General features: G+C 46.2%; 1 pseudogene across 1 annotated transcript; it reads left to right on the forward strand.

Annotated features, from left to right (window-relative positions):
- Window positions 1-1,825: 1,825 nt before the first annotated feature.
- LOC149435372 (uncharacterized) lies at window positions 1,826-13,760 on the forward strand (annotated as a pseudogene). The gene is made up of 4 exons (XR_016308496.1): window positions 1,826-1,855; window positions 3,510-3,707; window positions 10,371-10,538; window positions 11,949-13,760. The product of XR_016308496.1 is annotated as an uncharacterized LOC149435372 (transcript).
- Window positions 13,761-19,317: the final 5,557 nt, after the last annotated feature.

A 19,317-nucleotide genomic window follows, 5' to 3' on the forward strand; every position in this document is an offset into this window, starting at 1 on the left:
GAGGTGATCAAACCCAGAAAGGAAATGCTCTGCTGCTCAAAACTACACTTCTCGGCCTTGGCGTATAGGCCGTGCAAGCGCAGTCGCTCCAGGACCTTAACTACATGGCTTCTGTGGATGTCTAGGGATGGGGAAAAAATCAGAATATTATCCAGGTAGACAATAACAGAAATGTCCAAGAAATCTCTAAACACATCATTCAAAAAATGCCGAAACGTAGCCGGGGCATTGCATAGTCCAAAAGGCATGACCAGGTACTCAAAGTGACCAAACCTAGTACAGAAGGCTGTCTTCCACTCATCCCCCTCCCGGATGCGTACCAAGTTATATGCCCCACCCAGATCCAGCTTCGTGAAGCAGACCGCTGTCCTTAGGCTTTGAAACAACTCGGGAACCAACGGTAGGGGGTAGCGGTTTTTAATGGTTACCCAATTTAATTCCCTATAATACACACAGGGCCTCAATGTTATGTCTTTTTTCTCCACAAAGAAAATACCCGCCCCTGCCGGTGAAGTGGAAGGGCGGATGAACCTCTTCTGGAGATTCTCCTCAATGTACTCCTTCATTACCCCCAATTCTCTCTCAGACAGTGGAAAGATACGACCAAAAGGGATCTCGGAACCTGGCAATAAATCGATGGGACAATCATATGGTCGATGTGGGGGTAATGTGTCAGCCCCCCGTTTACTAAACACATCTAAATACCCGTGGTATGCTGCTGGCACAACCTGTCTTAAGCTAGCATCCTCCTCAGCACATAAGAGGATTTGGGGGCCCCGAGGCATGGCAGTTTTCCTGACAGTAGTCAGAGGAAAAACTAAGAGACCCGGTTTTCCAGTTGATCTGGGGGTTGTGGGCCTACAGCCATGGAAGCCCCAGAATCACTGGAAAAAGGGGTGACGCAATAGCGTCAAAATGTAACAACTCCTGGTGGGAGCCAAATATGGTGGTTAGTATGGGAGGGGTTTCTTGGTCAACTAAACCTGATTTTATCTGAGAGCCATCAGCCAAGAACAAATTAAGCCCCCATTTCCTGGCCTGTAGTGGTATCCCCTGCTGGCGGGCAAAACCAAGATCCAGGAAGCAACTGCAGGCCCCCAAATCAATGATTGCAGTGGTCTCCACGGTTCTTTCCGGCAGCTGAAACAAGAGGGGTACCGCTAAGTAACTGGATTGACTTATGTTACTCAGAGACAAAGGAACTGTAGATCGTGACTTACGTGTCTTTACTGGGCAGCTCCGCACAGCATGTCCAGCTTCCCCGCAGTAAAAGCACAGGTTCCTGGCACGTCTTCTCTTGCGTTCCTCGGGGGTGAGGGCCTGCCGAGCCAATCCCAGCTGCATAGGCTCAGAAGTGTCAGTGGGAACGGCTGGTGGAGCATCAGCAGGAACAGGGTGACCTGTGCCCCTGGAGGGTGTCCAAGTAGCTCCTTGACCCTGACCTGTCCTCTTAGACCGGCGTTCCCGTAACCTGCGATCAATTTGTATCGCCAGGTCGATCAGATCCTTTAGGGACTCGGGGAGGCCAACCCAGGCTAACTCATCTTTAAGCCCCTCCGAGAGTCCGACCCGAAATTGGTGACGCAGGGCTGCGTTGTTCCAATGCGTGTCCCCCATCCATCGCCTGAACTCGGAGGCATATTCCTCCGCAGCTCAACGACCCTGTCGTCGGGCATAAAGGGTGGTTTCAGCCGAAACCGCCCGTTGGGGGTCGTCATAGAGGTCCTACATGGCTTTAAAAAATGCGTCCAAAGTCTGCAATTGGGGGTCCTGCGTTTCCCTTACTCTAAGGGCCCAATCCTGGGGTTCGTCTTGCAGCAAGGAAATGACAAATCCTACTTTGACCGACTCCGTGGTAAACGAACGAGGTTGTAAGTCAAAATATAAGTAACAGGCATTTTTAAATGTCCTAAAATGTGCTCGATCTCCCCGAAAACGTTCAGGCATGGGCACGCGGGGTTCAGCTGGTGGAGCTGCACCCGCAGCCCCTATGGTTGATCCAGAAGTTACCTCAGCGTCAACAGATAAGGCCTGGCTCTGAGGGGGATCCCCGGACACAGTTAAAGGGTCAAACCGATCTTCCAATTGGGCGCATTTGTCCTGCAGGGCAGTTACTGACTGCGTCAGGGCAGACAAATGTTGACACATCACTTCAAAGGGGGAAGGATTCCCTCCAGACTCAGTCATGGCCGAATGGTACTGTAACAGACCATCTGACAGCACCTCTATCAATCCCCTGGCAGAGCCTCCCCAGAGTGCGGAGTCTAAGCACCGGAGCACTTGTTCACCAGGGCCCCTGATGGTGGGGATGGACTTGGAGTGCTCCGGTATCAGGTCGCAGCTGCTAGGTATCTCCAACAGGGGTAGAGGAGTCTGACAGGAGCTCCAGGGGGCTAAGAGTCTGATGTGAGGGAGCCTAGTGATCCCTGCGGGATGGATGGATGAGCTAAATCAGAGTCATACAGGCCGGGTCGGTAACTAGCGGGTCGGTGAGGTACAAAACGGTAGGCAAAGGATAGTCGGGTCACACGCAGGGTCAATACCAAAAGATCAGATTTAAAGGGGAACATCCAGGAGCAGAGTCAGGCAGGCCAAGGGTCAGGACAGGAGAAGGCAGCAAGGTCAAACAATCCAGATCAAGACACTCACAACACAGGTAACAGCATACAAAGACCATTCAGCAACAAGTGTTTGTGCAGGGCTGTTTTAAATAGCCCGCCCTGCACCTGACAGGCGCAGCCTAGGTCTTAGTGCCTGCCTAGTACTGTCAAGACGACGGGTGCGCCTGGGTCCTAGTGCCCTGCCACCTACATGTCTTGGCAGACACCTACGCCTGTGTAGACCCATGCGTCGCGATGGTCCCTGACAGGTGAGGAGGATTCTGGGAGGTCACTTGACATCACTCTTATCTCTATTAATAAAACACAGACTTGACCGGAGAGGTGAGGAGGATTCTGGGAGGTCACATGACATCACTCTTATCTCTAATAATAAAACACAGACCTGACCGGAGAGGTGAGGAGGATTCTGGGAGGTCACATGACATCACTCTTATCTCTAATAATAAAACACAGACCTTACCGGAGAGGTGAGGAGGATTCTGGGAGATCACATGACATCACTCTCATCTCTATTAATAAAACACAGACCTGACCGGAGAGGTGAGGAGGATTCTGGGAGGTCACATGACATCACTCTCATCTCTATTAATAAAACACAGACCTGACCGGAGAGGTGAGGAGGATTCTGGGAGTCTAACATGATATTCCTATTGGTTCCTCAATACAGAGATTTCCTCTTCTGAAGTCAGGTGATCATATGACCATCACAGTGCCTCCATGTGACTCCCTAAACCCTGAGAGACACAACATGGAGAAGATTCTAGAAGTCACCAAGAAGATGATGGAGCTGCTGACAGGAGAGGTGAGCGGTGCCGGGAATTCTGGGACATTCTCCAGTAACAGACAAGGGATGTGTCTGGATGGTGACTGTATCATTGTGTGTGTCAGGTTCCTATAAGGTGTCAGGGTGTCACTGTCTATTTCTCCATGGAGGAGTGGGAGTATTTAGAAGGACACAAGGATCTCTACAAGGACGTCATGATGGACAATCAGCAGACTTTCAGGAAGATTGTAAGGAAGGAATTTCCCCGGAATGAGACGATATTGAAGCTCACCCTGGAGATCCTCAGCCTGCTGACTGGAGAGGTGAGTGTAATGAAGGGGTTAAATAAAGAAAAAATCCTCTTGTGCTGCCAAACCTAATATGATGAACTAAGAGTGTCTGCAAACAACAAACTGCGTTCCCACAACACTACAAAATAAATGGAGAGATAAATAGTGCTGAGCTACTCACTAAAGCTAACCATAAAGTAAACACCTGACAGAGCCCCTAACTAAGGTGATGGAAGTGCATACCTAGAGAACCACCAAACACAAGGGAAGGAAAAGATCCAAAAACAATGGATGTCCTGCTAGGCAACACCAAATGTGAACAAACCAATGAGTGCAACTTCAACAAATGTGAAAAAATAGTCTGAGTAATATATATCAAGGCATAAATAATAATATACAGTATCTCCCAGAAGTGAGTCCCCCCTCCCCCGGACTGTATACAATGTGTGTGTGTATATGTATATATATATATATATATATATATATATATACACACACACACACAGTATCTCTCAGAAGTGAGTCCACCCCTCACATTTGTGCAAATATTTGATTCTCTCTTTTCATGTGACAACACTGAAGAAATGGCACTTTGCTACAATGTGACGTAGTCAGTGTACAGCTTGTATAACATGGAAATTTGCTGTCCCCTCAAAATAACTCAACACACCACCATTCATGTCTAAACCGCTGGCAACAAAAGTGAGTCCACCCCTAAGTGACAAGGTCCAAATTGGGCCCAAAGTGTCAATATTTTGTGTGAGCGCCATTATTTTCCAGCACTGACTTAACCCTCTTGGGCATGGAGGTCACCAGAGCTTTACAGGTTGCCACTGGAGTCCGCTTCCACTCCTCCATGATGACATCACTGAGCTGGTGGATGTTAGGGACCTTGCGCTCCTCCACTTTCCATTTGAGGATGCCCCACAGATGCTCAATAGGGTTCAGGTCTGGAGACATGCTTGGCCAGTCCATCACCTTTACCCTTAGATTTTTTTAGCAAGGCAGTGGTGGTCTTGGAGGTGTGTTTGGGGTTGTTAACATGTTGGAATACTGCCCTGCAGTCCAGTCTCCAAAGGGAGGGGATCATGCTCTGCTTCAGTATGTCACAGTACATGTTGGCATTCATGGTTCCCTCAATGAACTGTAGCCCCCCAGTGCCCCAGACCATGACACTCCCACCACCATGCTTGACTGTAGGCAAGACACACTTGTCTTTGTACTCCTCACCTGGTTGCCGCCACACACGCTTGACACCATCTGAACCAAATCAGTTGATCTTGGTGTCATCAGACAACAGGAGACGGTTCCAGTAATCCATGTCCTTAGTCTATTTGTCTTCAGCAATCTGTTTGCGGGCTTTCTTGTGCATCATCTTTAGAAGAGGCTTCCTTCTGGGACGACAGCCATGCAGACCAATTTGATGCAGTGTGTGTGCAATGATCTGAGCACTGACAGGCTGACCCCCCCACCCCTTCAACCTCTGCAGAAATGCTGGCAGCACTCATACGTCTATTTCCCAAAGACAACCTCTGGATATGATGCTGAGCATGTGCACTCAACTTCTTTGGCCGACCAAGGGGAGGCCTGTTCTGAGTGAAACCTGTCCTGGTAAACTGCTGTATGGTCTTGGTCACCATGCTGCCACTCAGTTTCAGGGTCTTGGCAATCTTCTTATAGCCTCGGCCATCTTTTGTAGAGCACAAATTCTTTTTTCCAAATCCTCAGAGAGTTCTTTGCCATGGGGTGCCATGTTGAACTTCCAGTGACCAGTAAGAGAGAGTGACAGCAATAACACTAAATGTAACCCACCTGCTCCCCATTCACACATGAGACCTTGTAACACTAATGAGTCACATGACATTGGGGAGGGAAAATGGCTAATTGGGCCCAATTTGGACCTTGTCACTTAGGGGTGGACTCACTTTTGATGCCAGAGGTTTAGACATTAATGGCGGTGTGTTGATTTATTTTGAGGGGACAGCAAATTTACATGTTATACAAGCTGTACACTGACTACGTCACATTGTAGCAAAGTGTCATTTCTTCAGTGTTGTCACATGAAAAGAGAGAATCAAATATTTACAAAAATGTGAAGGGGGGACTCACTTCTGGGAGATACTATATATAACAAAATATAAAGATAATATTGCATTAAACACCCGGCTGAGCCCTCAACACAGTGACAGTCTGTGAATAAATGTCCGTAAATGCAGGAAAAATCAAGATCTGTAATCTGGTGTAATATGACACCAATTCATCTGAAAAATCTTCAAATCAGCAGATACTAAACACGTGACTTGGAAGAATCCTCCACCAAAGAGCGTGCACGCTCCTCTCCCATATTGATCTATAGGGAATATATATATCAAATGCGCTTTAATGTCAACCTAAAATCCATCCAGCTCTCCTCTGTTGTCTGCTGGTGACCCCTCTAGTGATTATAAAGATCTATATAGATGAATCAGGACCTCCTTCCTCCTGCTGGTGACCCCTCTAGTAATATAAAGATCTATATAGAGGAATAAGGACCTCCTTCCTCCTGCTGGTGACCCCTCTAGTGATTATAAAGATCTATATAGATGAATCAGGACCTCCTTCCTCCTGCCGGTGACCCCTCTAGTGATATAAAGATCTATATAGAATAATGAGGACCTCCTTCCTCCTGCCGGTGACCCCTCTAGTGATAGGATCTATATAGAGGAATCGGGACCTCCTTCCTCCTGCCAGTGACCCCTCTAGTGATATAAAGATCTATATAGAGGAATCAGGACCTCCTTCCTCCTGCTGGTGACCCCTCTAGTGATTATAAAGATCTATATAGATGAATCAGGACCTCCTTCCTCCTGCCGGTGACCCCTCTAGTGATATAAAGATCTATATAGAATAATGAGGACCTCCTTCCTCCTGCCGGTGACCCCTCTAGTGATAGGATCTATATAGAGGAATCGGGACCTCCTTCCTCCTGCCAGTGACCCCTCTAGTGATATAAAGATCTATATAGAGGAATCAGGACCTCCTTCCTCCTGCCGGTGACCCCTCTAGTGATATAAAGATCTATATAGGGGAATCAGGACCTCATTCCTCCTGCCGGTGACCCCTCTAGTGATATAAAGATCTATATAGAGGAATCGGGACCTCATTCCTCCTGCCGGTGACCCCTCTAGTGATATAAAGATCTATATAGAGGAATCGGGACCTCCTTCCTCCTGCTGGTGACCCCTCTAGTGATCTAAAGATCTATATAGAGGAATCAGGACCTCCTTCCTCCCGCCAGTAACCCCTCTAGTGATATAAAGATCTATATAGAGGAATCGGGACCTCCTTCCTCCTGCAGGTGACCCCTCTAGTGATATAAAGATCTATATAGAGGAATCAGGACCTCATTCCTCCTGCCGGTGACCCCTCTAGTGATATAAAGATCTATATAGAGGAATCGGGACCTCCTTCCTCCTGCCGGTGACCCCTCTAGTGATATAAAGATCTATATAGAGGAATCGGGACCTCCTTCCTCCTGCCGGTGACCCCTCTAGTGATAGGATCTATATAGAGGAATCGGGACCTCCTTCCTCCTGCCGGTGACCCCTCTAGTGATAGGATCTATATAGAGGAATCGGGACCTCCTTCCTCCTGCCAGTGACCCCTCTAGTGATATAAAGATCTATATAGAGGAATCAGGACCTCCTTCCTCCTGCCGGTGACACTCTAGTGATATAAAGATCTATATAGAGGAATCAGGACCTCATTCCTCCTGCCGGTGACCCATCTAGTGATATAAAGATCTATATAGAGGAATCAGGACCTCCTTCCTCCTGCCGGTGACCCCTCTAGTGATCTAAAGATCTATATAGAGGAATCGGACCTCCTTCCTCCTGCCGGTGACCCCTCTAGTGATCTAAAGATCTATATAGAGGAATCGGGACCTCCTTCCTCCTGCCGGTGACCCCTCTAGTGATCTAAAGATCTATATAGAGGAATCAGGACCTCCTTCCTCCTGCCGGTGACCCCTCTAGTGATCTAAAGATCTATATAGAGGAATCGGACCTCCTCCCTCCTTCTGTGGACCCCTCTAGTAATGCATCCTAGAATTCTTTTTGCGTCCCCCACTGCTTAGCCACACTGTCTGCTCATTTTGCAATCATCTGAAATAAGTACCCCCAAATCCTTTTCCTCTGTAGTGCTGACCAACACTGACCCCCGATGGTGTTCACTCTCAAGGTATTCTTTTTCCCTCGGTGCATTATTTTACATTTAGAAACATTGAACTGAAATTTACACTTCTCTGACCAATCTTCCTGCAATGCCAAATCCTGTTCCATGTTACAGACACCTCCAGGGATATCCTCCCTATTACACACCTTTGTGTCATCAGCAAAGAGACATCCCCTTACCCAACAACCCTTTAGTTCTATCCCTTACATATAGATTACATAGAACAGGACCCAGTACAGAACCTTGGGGCACACCACTAGTGACTGCTCTCTGTTCTGAGTGATCCCCATTTACAACCACACTCTGGTATCTATCATTTAGCCAGCTGCACATCCACTGAACCCCCCAAGGGCTAAGTCCTAGCTTGTCCAACTTCTGTATTAGATCATTATGTGGACTGTATCACATGCCTTGCTGGAATCAAGATATTCTATGTCCACAGCACCACCCTGGTCCAAAACATTGGTGATATAGTCAAAAAATCCAATCAGATGAGTCTGCCATGGTCTGCCCCCAGTAAAGCCATGCTGCTTTGGATCCAGCAAGTTGTGTGTTTTTAGGTGATCAATGATCCTTCCTTTCAGGAGTGATTCCATTAACTTGACTACCACCGATGTTAGACTCACTGGCCTGTAATTGCCAGCTTCTACCTTGCTGCCCTTCTTGTGGATCAGTACAATATACGCTGTCCGCCAGTCATGGGGGACTTTGTTAGAATAGATTGATTAAAAAGATCAGTTACTGGTCCAACGACTAGACCTCGAAGTTCTCTGAGAAATCTGGGATGATCCATCAGGGCCCATTGATTTATTAATCTTTAACTGAGCCAGTTCCCCTGCTGCCTCTGTCTCTGGAAATCCTAAAAATGATCCATCATTACTGGAACCAATATGATTTCCCAACATATTATTGTTAGTATAATTTATTTCTGAGATGACAAAAGTCATTGTTTAAGTGGTTTGCTACATCCAGGTCTCCCCCAACATAGGTGTTGTGCTCAGTTTTCATTTCAGTGATCCCATCGTATTTTTCTATCACTAATGTACCTAAAAAAGGTTTTATCTCCTTTCTTCATAGATTTAGCAATTTCCTCCTCTTTCTGTGCTTTGGCAGCGCTGATAATGTGTTTGGCCTCCTTTTGTCTATTTTTATATTCTTCTCTGTCACCTCCACCTCCTGTTTCCTTGAATCTCCTGTATGATGATTTCTTTTCCTTTACTATCCTACTTCTCTCTTTAGTGAACCATATTGGTTGTCTCTTCTGTTTATTCTTACTAACTTGCCTGACATATAATCTAGTTGCCTCCAGGATGGTAGACTCTAACAGAGCCCACTGATTACTTACTCCGGTCCTTTTACTCCAACCTTTCAACTCATTTTTTAGAAATTTACCCATTTTGCAAAAATTTGTCTTTTTGGAATCTAAATTTTTTGTGTTTGATTTTTCAGTTCTTATTTTAATATCAAAACGAAGACATTGGTGATCACTAGAACCCACATTTTCTCCCACCTCAACATTAGACAGTTGATCCCCATTTGTCAGTATTAGGTCTAGAATATGATCGCCTTGGGTTGGACTTTTTACTGTTTTAGAGAAGCCCCATTCAGTGCTTCCATTACATCTCTGCTGCTGCTTGTAATAGCAGTTTGAGAATTCCAGTTAATGTCAGGCGTGGTGACGTCACCCATAATGAAAACCTCCGCCTTCATTGCCATTTGAGTTATCTCATCAATCAAGAAGTCCTCCTAATCTTCAGCCTGTCTTGGGGGTCTGTATATGACACCAATTCTAAGGGAAGATCCCTCTCTGGTTGGAAGGCAGACCCAGAGGGTTTCCAGTATTTCATTTGTTGTTTGAATTAATGTTCTCCTTATGCTATTTCTGACATATATGACAACTCCACCTCCCCTCCCCCCTACTCTGTCTTTCCTGTATAGTGTATAGCCTGGTATAGTTACTTCCCAGTCATCTGAATCCTTGAACCACGTCTCTGTAATTACAAGAAGGTCCAAGTGGTCCCTAGACATAAGAGCTGTCAGCTCACAAGCTTGTTGCCTAAACTCGGAGCATTAGTGCAATGACATGACAAGCACTGCCATCTACTGCTTTATGTTTACCAGCAGAAACTGTAACTGAAGTGACCCCATCAGCCCGTCCTCAGCAACACCAACCTCACATTTGTTTCAGCCTGCTGGGGACAGAAATGATCCTCAACAATGACATCTCTGCCCCCATTTCTCAGGTTAAATGCATGTCCAAAAACCTCCTAAATTCCATAGTAAGGAGCTGAGCGCCCTTGTGTGAGGGATGCAGACCATCTCTATTGTACAGCTCAATGTCAGACCACCTGATGGCATCATGACTAACAGAACCAAAACCTTCAGCTTTGTACCAATCCTTTCACCAAACATTGGACTCTGCTATACCAAGTACTTCCTCTTGTTGTCCATTATGGACAGGTAAGACCTCTTTGTATCACACAGAACTGTACAGGAGTCATGAAGAAATCTACCACCAATGACACAAGAAGACCTCATCGTATGACCACAAGATCCTCGAGAATCCAGAATCCCATCACCATCCCCCCACCTCCATCCCTGATCCCTACAAGACAGAAGACACAGAAGATTCTAGAAGTCACCAAGAAGATGATGGAGCTGCTGACAGGAGAGGTGAGCGGTGCCGGGAATTCTGGGACATTCTCCAGTAACAGACAAGGGATGTGTCTGGATGGTGACTGTATCATTGTGTGTGTCAGGTTCCTATAAGGTGTCAGGGTGTCACTGTCTATTTCTCCATGGAGGAGTGGGAGTATTTAGAAGGACACAAGGATCTCTACAAGGACGTCATGATGGACAATCAGCCGCCCCTCACATCACCGGGTAAGAGGAGACTTTATTGTAAAGGAGAGAGCAGTACGGAGGATCCACCCAGATCCCCCATCATCTGATAAACACATAGAAACAATGGATTCAGTCTCAGGAGATGGGATGCAGTAGTGTGGGACCTCTGCAACTTGTCTCATGTGGACATCTAGGCCACCACTGATTGCTGAATACCAATATTATGAGTCCTGACCCTTACACTGTATAATTTATATTGTACATTACATACTCCTGACCCCTGCACTATATACTCTATGTTGTACATTACATACTCCTGACCCCCTGCACTATATACTCTATGTTGTACATTACATACTCCTGACCCCTGCACTATATACTCTATGTTGTCCATTACATACTCCTGACCCCTGCACTATATACTCTATGTTGTACATTACATACTCCTGACCCCTGCGCTATATACTCTATGTTGTACATTACATACTCCTGACCCCTGCACTATATACTCTATGTTGTACATTACATACTCCTGACCCCTGCACTATATACTCTGTTGTACATTCCACAGTCCTGACTTCTGCTCTCCACCCTCCACCCACTGCTATATATACACATAATATGGATTCTCTTTTGTTCCCCCCATTTCTTACCAACTGGTCATTTTATATCGGATGATGTGATTGGAGCACAGACTTTTACATGGTGATAATAATGTGATAACATCCTCCAACTTTGGACCCTTAAACAGAAAGTGATAATGAGGGAGGAGTCAATACCCCAATGATGGTGGTCTTCAGGATCAGTCCAGTCTTCATCTTGGTTGTTCTCCCCCCATCCTCACTCTCTGACCTCTGGTGGGGCTCAGCCCCGCTGTTCTTCATGACTAAATCATGGAGTAAATAAGGAAGTGCAGTACTTCTTGTGTTGGGAAGATGGCGATGAGTGATAGAGGGGGTGGGGACCCTCGTCCTATAATCCCCTCATCACTGTCCCTCCTATAAAAGACAGTTCTGGTTGTTTCCTCACTCTCTGACTAAGGTCCATGAATAAAGAAATGACCTGGTAGGAGATCAGAGGAGCCATTTCCTAGTTCCCTTGAGGGTGGAATTGTAAGCTCCTCAGAGACCAAGCTGCCTGATGTGGGCGGAGTCCTGGTTTGGGGGAACCAATCAGCTCCTGTCTAGTAATCCTCTTTGTCTTTCTATTTTAGTCCATGGCCGGGAGATGAGGAAAACCTCTGAGGATTGTCTCACTTTGTCTCCAGACTGGAAAGTAGAAGATGAGGACATCACACAGTATAGTCCAGGAGAAAACCCGGCTCCCTCCAATGTCCATCCGGCACCACCCAGTGTAGATGGACCATCGGATTCCTTGTATCCTGAGGATCCTCAGACTGTGCGGGACCGGGCCGGCCTTCCAACAGGGAAGAGCTTCTCCTGTACTGAGTGCGGGAAGGGTTTCTGTTCTAAATTCCAGCTTAATGTGCATAAAATATTTCACACGGGGGAGAAGCCATATTCCTGTCCTGAGTGTGGGAAATGTTTTTCAGTGAAGTCCAGTCTTTACAGACATCAGAGATCTCACACAGGGGAGAAGCCATATTCCTGTCCTGAGTGCGGGAAATGTTTTTCACAGAAGTCCAATCTTTACACACATCAGAGATCTCACACAGGGGAGAAGCCGTATTCCTGTCCTGAGTGCGGGAAATGTTTTTCACAGAAGTCCATTCTTTACACACATCAGAGATTGCACAAAGGGGAGAAGCTGTATTCCTGTTCTGAGTGTGGGAAATCTTTTTCACAGAAGTCCCATCTTTACAGACATCAGAGATGTCACATGGCAGAGAAGTCGTTTTCCTGTCCAAAGTTCAGGAAATGTTTTTCACAGAAGTCCCATCTTTACACAGATCAGATATCTCACACAGGAGGAAAGCCGTATTCCTGTCCAGAGTGTGGAAAATGTTTTTCACAGAAGTCCAGTCTTCACATACATCAGAGATCTCACACAGGGGAGAAGCCATTTTCCTGTTCTGAGTGCGAGAAATGTTTTTTTGATAAGTCCGGTCTTTACAAACATCAGAGATCTCACACAGGAGAGAAGCCTTATTCCTGTCCAGAGTGCGGAAAATGTTTTTCACTGAAGTCCAGTCTTCACATACATCAGAGATCTCACACAGGGGAGAAGCCGCATTCCTGTCCTGAGTGCGAGAAATGTTTTTTTGATAAGTCTGGTCTTTACAAACATCAGAGATCTCACACAGGAGAGAAGCCGTATTCCTGTCCAGAGTGTGGGAAATGTTTTTCAGACAAGTCCAGTCTTCACACACATCAGAGATCTCACACAGGGGAGAAGCCGTATTCCTGTTTTGAGTGCGGGAAATGTTTTTCAGACAAGTCCAGTCTTCACATACATCAGAGATCTCACACAGGGGAGCAGCCGTATTCTTGTTCTGAGTGCGGGAAATGTTTTTCAGTGAAGTCCAGACTGCACACACATCAGAGATCTCACACAGGGGAGAAGCCGTATTCCTGTCCAGAGTGCGGATCTTGTTTTTCACAGAAGTCCGGTCTTTACAAACATCAGAGATCTCACACAGGAGAAAAGCTGTTTTCCTGTCCAGAGTGCAGAAAATGTTTTTCAGACAAGTCCAGTCTTCACACACATCAGAGATCTCACACAGGGGAGAAGCCGTATTCCTGTTCTGAGTGCGGGAAATGTTTTTCAGTGAAGTCCAGTCTTCACACACATCAGAGATCTCACACAGGGGAGAAGCCGTATTCCTGTCCTGAGTGTGGGAAATGTTTTTCACAGAAGTCCGGTCTTTCCAAACATCAGAGATCTCACACGGAGCAGAAGCCGTATTCCTGTCCTGAGTGAGGGAATTGTTCCTCACTGAAGTCCTATCTTCTTGTACATCAGGGGTCCCACACAACCCTGGAGGTGTATTAGTGCCTTGAGTGTGGGAAATGTCTTCTAGATGAATGTTGCTGGACATCCCAGCTCTCGTGGGGAAGAAGCACACCCTGATATACACCTCAGATATTCTCCATGGCTGATCTTCATCATGGAAGGAACAGTTGATAAGGAGATGAGAGGTCCCCAAAGACATGGATGAAGTGCAGTAAATGTCGGGGTGCAGAGTGGTCAGTAGATCCTGGAAATGAAGGACACAACTTCAGCCCTTCTTGGGTGTCGGAGTTGCGTTTCCTGATAATGATATAGCGGGTTACAGAGCTAGAAGCCGGGAGAGCCCAGATCTCGTTATCGGGGAACTTTACACAGACAACAAGAACTTCTGAAGTTGATGTCCTTCATTTCAAGGCTCTACAGAACAGTGGTGACCCCGAAGCGTCTCTCTGTCTTCAGTCCATCCTTCTCCCATCCCCCAACAGGAGGGAAGGAGAACTCCGCCCCAAACTAGGGGGGAACTTTCCTCTCATTATTTCCCTTGGCTTCTGTGTGGGTTTGGGTGGTTGGAGGAGTGCGGCATGAGAGGGAACACAGCTTGTTGTTCTATGTCTACATATGGGGTCTGGGTAGAGGGGATCCACCAGAAAATATTTCCACTCTTTGATTTTGTGCAAATCGTTTCTGTTTTCACTTTGAAGGGCGATATTATGTGTGGTTTGTAAAAGGGATTGGCCCGATAGATACCACCCCACTTAGAGAATAGATGAACTAATATGACCAGCATTCATTCAGCCATGTCACATGTTGATCTTTTCATAGAGGGATTTCCTATGATCATTGGCTCCATCTAGTGGCCATAATGTGGTATTGAACTGTTTTTCCTGACTGAGGCATTTTGAAACTAATACCTCATTATGGCCACCAGTTGGAGCTGACGAATATAGGAAGTCACTTAGTTTATTAAATACGGCCAGAATTTGTCATGGCTTAACACATGCTTGTCACACTCCCCCAACATATTATTGTGTACTATGTGAGGGGCGGTGTCATACAAATACCGGAGATCACACCCCCCCAACATATTATTAGTGTGCTATGTGAGGGGCGGTGTCATACAAATACCGGAGATCACACCCCCCCAACATATTATTAGTGTGCTATGTGAGGGGCGGTGTCATACAAATACCGGAGATCACACCCCCCAACATATTATTAGTGTACTATGTGAGGGGCGGTGTCATACAAATACCGGAGATCACACCCCCCCAACATATTATTAGTGTGCTATGTGAGGGGCGGTGTCATACAAATACCGGAGATCACACCCCCCAACATATTATTAGTGTACTATGTGAGGGGCGGTGTCATACAAATACCGGAGATCACACCCCCCAACATATTATTAGTGTACTATGTGAGGGGCGGTGTCATACAAATACCAGAGATCACACCCCCCAACATATTATTAGTGTGCTATGTGCGGGGCGGTGTCATACAAATACCGGAGATCACACCCCCCAACATATTATTAGTGTGCTATGTGAGGGGCGGTGTCATACAAATACCGGAGATCACACCCCCAACATATTATTAGTGTACTATGTGAGGGGCGGTGTCATACAAATACCGGAGATCACCTCCCAACATATTATTAGTGTACTATGTGAGGGGCGGTGTCATACAAATACCGGAGATCACACCCCCCAACATATTATTAGTGTACTATGTGAGGGGCGGTGTCATACAAATACCGGAGATCACACCCCCCAACATATTATTAGTGTGCTATGTGAGGGGCGGTGTCATACAAATACCGGAGATCACACCCCCCAACATATTATTGGTGTACTGTGTGGCAGGGTTGTGGATGGCTTTGTAAGTTGTGGTTAGTATTTTGAATTTTATATGTTGGGTTAGTGGAAGCCAGTGAAGGGATTGGCAGAGAGGGGCAGCAGTCGCTGATCGGTTGGTGAGGTGTATGAGTCTAGCAGCAGTCGCTGATCGGTCGGTAAGGTGTATGAGTCTAGCAGCAGTCACTGATCAGTCGGTGAGGTGTATGAGTCTAGCAGCAGTCGCTGATCGGTTGGTAAGGTGTATGAATCTAGCGGCAGTCGCTGATCGGTTGGTAAGGTGTATGAGTCTAGCAGCAGTCGCTGATCGGTTGGTAAGGTGTATGAGTCTAGCAGCAGTCGCTGATCGGTTGGTGAGGTGTATGAGTCTAGCAGCAGTCCCTGATCGGTTAGTAAGGTGTATGAGTCTAGCAGCAGTCCCTGATCGGTTGGTAAGGTGTATGAGTCTAGCAGCAGTCCCTGATCGGTTGGTAAGGTGTATGAGTCTAGCAGCAGTCCCTGATCGGTTGGTAAGGTGTATGAGTCTAGCAGCAGTCGCTGATCGGTTGGTAAGGTGTATGAGTCTAGCAGCAGTCCCTGATCGGTTGGTGAGGTGTATGAGTCTAGCAGCAGTCCCTGATCGGTTGGTGAGGTGTATGAGTCTAGCAGCAGTCCCTGATCGGTTAGTAAGGTGTATGAGTCTAGCAGCAGTCCCTGATCGGTTGGTAAGGTGTATGAGTCTAGCAGCAGTCCCTGATCGGTTGGTAAGGTGTATGAGTCTAGCAGCAGTCCCTGATCGGTTGGTGAGGTGTATGAGTCTAGCAGCAGTTGTTGATCGGACGGTAAGATGAATAAGGAAACCATGAAACAAGAATGGAGTACATGGGAGGACACTACGGAGGAAGCCATTGCTGTCCAAAAAGAATATTGCAGCACGTTTGAAGTTTGCAAAAGAGCACCTGGATGTTCCACAGCACTACTGGCAGAATATACTGTGGACAGATGAAACCAAGATTGAGTTGTTTGGGAAGAACACACAACACTATGTGTGGAGAAAAAAAGGCTCAGCACACCAACATCAAAACCTCATCCCCACTGTGAAACATGGCGGAGGGAGCATCATGGTTTGGGGCTGCTTTGCTGCCTCAGGGCCTGGACGGATTGTTGTCATTGATGGGAAAATGAATTCCAGAGTTTATCAAGACATTTTGCAGGAAAACGTACGACCATCTGTCCGCCAACTGAAGCTCCACAGAGGATGGGTGATGCAACAGGACAATGACCCAAAGCATACAAGTCATTCAACAAAACAATGGCTGCAACAGCACAGAATACGCCTTCTGGAGTGGCCCAGTCAGAGTCCTGACCTCAACCCCATTGAAATGCTGTGGCATGACCTTAAGAGAGCGATTCACACCAGACATCCCAAGAATATTGCTACACTGAAACAGTTTTGTGAAGAGGAGAGGTCCAAAATGACTCCAGATCGTTGTGCAGGTCTGATCAGCAACTACAGGAAACGTTTGGTTGAGGTTATTGCTGCCAAAGGAGGGTCAACCAGTTATTAAGTCCAAAGGTTCACATACTTTTTCCTCCCTGCACTGTGAATGTTTACATGTTATGTGCAATTAAACCATGGCAACATCTAATGTTTGTGTAGTATTATGTTCAGCAGACTGTGTTCTTCTATTGTTGTGACTTAGATGACGTTCAGAGCACATTTTATGCCCAATTCATGCAAAACTCCACGTAATCCCAAGGGGTTCACATACTTTTTCTTGCAACTGTATATACATAGAAAGTAGCACAGCAAAGAGATAACAGGGAGAAGTTAAAAGGTTAAGTTACTTGTCATGTTCAGCCTTAAGGTAAGCAGATCTAAGTTGCAGAGCGAAGGGTCTTTGATCTCCTGCTGTTACGATGTTAAAATTAGGAGATCTCTTTAGCTTTTTTTTTTTAGGCCTGTTAGCCTGAGTTTTTAAAAGTCCCCCAGCAGGGGAAATGGCTCTGAGTAACTGACCAATACGCTGTTTAGGGAGGGGTCAGTCGAGCGAACTCTGAATTAGAACCAACATCTGTCATAATCCATGATATGAAACGGGAAAACCAGATCTGTTAAAAATGTTATCTTGTTTGTGCTTCTGGGGAATCCCTTGAACTCTTGAGAAGGTTCTGCCATCCTTCCCCGAGGTGTGAAATCAAACAGGTCCCTTGGACAGAGAGTCTACTGTCTCTATGGGGGGCTTTGTAGTGCTGGACCCCCTGCTGCTTCAGCCTGCCAGCAACTTTTAACACTTACACATCTGTCCCTGTGCCTCTCAGGAAGGGTGGGGGTAAGGAATAAAGGATTGAGGAATACTTCTAATAAAACAGGGGAACTCCATGTCCATCTCTGATGAGCAAGTTTGCTACAATGCCGTTTTGGACTTTGCAACGTTTCAGCATTTTATCAACAATGTTTTTCGTGATCTGTTGGACCAATTTGTAATTGCCTATCTGGATGATATCCTTATCTTTTACGATAATTGGGAGGAGCACCGCACACATGTTTGCACAGTTTTTGAAAGATTAAGGAAGAATAGACTTTACATTAAATTGGAGAAATGTGAGTTTGAACAAACCCAGATCCAGTTCTTAGGCTATATCATTTCTCCAGAGGGCGTGAGCATGGATCCCGAGAAAATCAAAGCAGTGGTAGATTGGTCAGCACCTGGAAATGTTAAGGAAATTCATTGTTTCATCGGGTTTGCCAACTTTTACAGAAAATTTATAAGAAACTTTTCTAGAGTGATAGCTCCAATCACACAGCTTACAAAGAAAGGGGTACCCTTCATGTGGACCTCTGAGGCACAAGCTGTGTTTGAAAAACTGAAAACTCTTTTCACTTCTGCACCAATCTTGGTACATCCCGATCCTGAACTACCCTTTATAGTGGAAGTGGATGCCTCCAATTCTGCCGTGGGAGCGATACTGTCTCAGTGAAGTGGTGGAAAAATGCAGCTTCATCCTTGTGCCTTCTTTTCCCATTTGATGTCCTCAGCCGAAAGAAATTACGACATTGGGAATAAAGAGCTACTGGCAATTAAGGAAGCCTTTTCTGAATGGAGGCATCTGCTAGAAGGGGCTAATCATCCTGTAACTGTTCTCACTGACCATAAAAATCTGGAATTTATTCGTTCGGCCAAGAGATTGTCTTCTAGACAAGCTCGCTGGTCTCTATTCTTTTCCAGATTTAATTTTGTTATATCATATCGACCGGGATCGAGGAATGGTAAGGCTGATGCCTTATCAAGGATGCTGTCCGAGCCTCCCCTGGAGGGCAACTCCGAATGTTCCATCCTAACGCAAAAGAACTTCCTAGGGCCCCTAGGAAGTTCTTTTGCGTTAGGATGGAACATTCGGCCCACAAGTGCAAAGACATTCTTGAGTCTTCTCAAAGAGGGGTATGAGAATGACCCACTTCTCAATGATCCTCCTAGGGACATGAACCTGGTGTACAAGAATGGCTTTTGGATTCAAAGACATCATCTTTATGTACCTGAGTCTGTTCGGGTGGAAGCTCTCAAGTTGGTTCATGATTCCAAACTTGCTGGGCATTTTGGAGTTACTAAGACCTGAAGAACTGTTGTCACGTTCCTTTTGGTGGCTGGGGTACAAGAAGGATGTCAAACTCTATGTGGCCTCATGCTTGACCTGTGCATGCAATAAAATTCCCTGAGCCTCTCCTTTGGGGTTGCTTCAGCCACTCCCTGTTCCATCGAGACCATGGGGGTCTATTTCTATGGATTTTGTGGTGGATTTACCTCCCTCAAAAGGAATGACCACCATTTTGGTGGTGGTTGACC

The sequence above is a fragment of the Staurois parvus genome, unplaced genomic scaffold (assembly GCF_062004578.1).
Source record: "Staurois parvus isolate SC_StPar_1 unplaced genomic scaffold, SC_StPar_1.0 ptg001525l, whole genome shotgun sequence".
NCBI lineage: Eukaryota > Metazoa > Chordata > Amphibia > Anura > Ranidae > Staurois > Staurois parvus.